The 1,573-nt window shown below is 39.4% G+C and overlaps 1 protein-coding gene across 1 annotated transcript in view; it reads right to left on the bottom strand.

Moving 5' to 3' along the window:
- UBXN2A (UBX domain protein 2A) overlaps positions 1–1,573 on the bottom strand; it is a 21,498-nt gene that overhangs the window by 9,797 nt on the left and 10,128 nt on the right. The window lies entirely within an intron of this gene.

The raw sequence follows: 1,573 nt of genomic DNA, 5'->3' as shown, positions 1-1,573 counted from the left end.
CCCTACATATATTTATTTAATCCTCCTAAAATCCACAGAAGGTGGGTATTATTATTATTATTATCTTTTTTATAGATGGGAAATTAGAAACACAGATTAATTAAATTGCCCAATATTACATAGTCAGTGAGGGTGGAGCTGGGGTTGGAATCCATACTCTTAACCACTATATTATATTACCTCTTTTTTTTACCTATAACCAAACTGCCAAGACTCTGCTCTCATGGCACGCACAGAAAAGAATGAGAACTAAAAAAATTGTACAAATGAACTTACTTACAAAACAGAAATAGAGTCACAGATGTAGGAAACAAACTTATGGTTACCAAGGGGGAAAGTGGCAGGGAGGGATAAATTGGGAGATAGGGATTAACACATATATAAAACAGACAACTAATAAGGACCTACAGTATAGCACAGGGAATTCTACTCAATAATCTGTAATAACCTATACAGGAAAAGAATCTAAAAAAGAGTGGATATATGGATATGTGTAACTGATTCAGTTCGCTGTACAGCAGAAACTAATACATTGTAAATCAACTATCCTCCAATAAAAATTAATTTAAAAAAAGAGAAAAGAATGAGAACAAAACAAATAGGAAAAGAGCACAAAAATACTGAGGAGGGGAATTCCCTAGTAGTCCAGTGGTTAGGACTGGTACTTTCACTGCTGAGGGCCTGGGGTTCAATCCCTGGCCAGGGAACTATCCCACAAGCTACATGGGCCAAAAAAAAAAAAGACACTGAGGAAAACAGAAGAAACTTAAAAACAAAAATCCAAAAATGATAATTAATACACTTATATAAGAGAGGATGTTTGAAAGGGAGTAGGAGGGAATATTCAGTGAGCAAAAGAGCTCTTAGAAACTTAAAATGGAAATTAAATAAAAGGACTGAATATAAGGTTGAAGAAATATTACAATTAAAATAGAACAAAACAACAAAGAGGTGGAAAACAGGAGAAATAATAAGAGACTCAGTCCAAGAGATCCATTATTGGTGCCCTGGTCCGGGAAGATCCCACATGCCATGGAGCAGGTGAGCCCGTGAGCCATGGCCGCTGGGCCTGCGTGTCCGGAGCCTGTGCTCTGCAATGGAAGAGGCCACAACAGTGAGAGGCTCGCATATTGCAAAAAAAAAAAAAAAAAAAAAAATCCAAAGGCAAATTAGAGTAAAGGGATCTCTTTAATGTCTGACTTCGGAAAGCCAGCCAGATTCTCATAATTGCTGCTGCCTTCAGTCTGCTGTGATATGGCATTTTGATTTAAGTACATTAAAAAAAAAAAAAAAAATCAAGCCTCAAACAGATATGTAGTTGCAAAAAGCATTTTAATAGCTTTTCCAAGATACTACATCAAAATGTAGTAAGTAGTAGTATCTCAAAAGTTAGTTGAGGGCTTCCCTGGTGGCACAGTGGTTGAGAGTCCGCCTGCTGATGCAGGGGACACAGGTTCGTGCCCCGATCCGGGAAGATCCCACATGCTGTGGAGCGGCTAGGCCCGTGAGCCATGGCCGCTGGGCCTGTGCGTCTGGAGCCTGTGCTCCGCAACAGGAGAGGCCACAACAGTGA

This window comes from Lipotes vexillifer, unplaced genomic scaffold (genome assembly GCF_000442215.2).
Source record: "Lipotes vexillifer unplaced genomic scaffold, Lipotes_vexillifer_v1.1 scaffold131, whole genome shotgun sequence".
Taxonomy (NCBI): domain Eukaryota; kingdom Metazoa; phylum Chordata; class Mammalia; order Artiodactyla; family Lipotidae; genus Lipotes; species Lipotes vexillifer.
The sequence above is the reverse complement of the archived record's forward strand: the minus strand, read 5'-3'. Positions and strand labels throughout refer to the sequence as shown.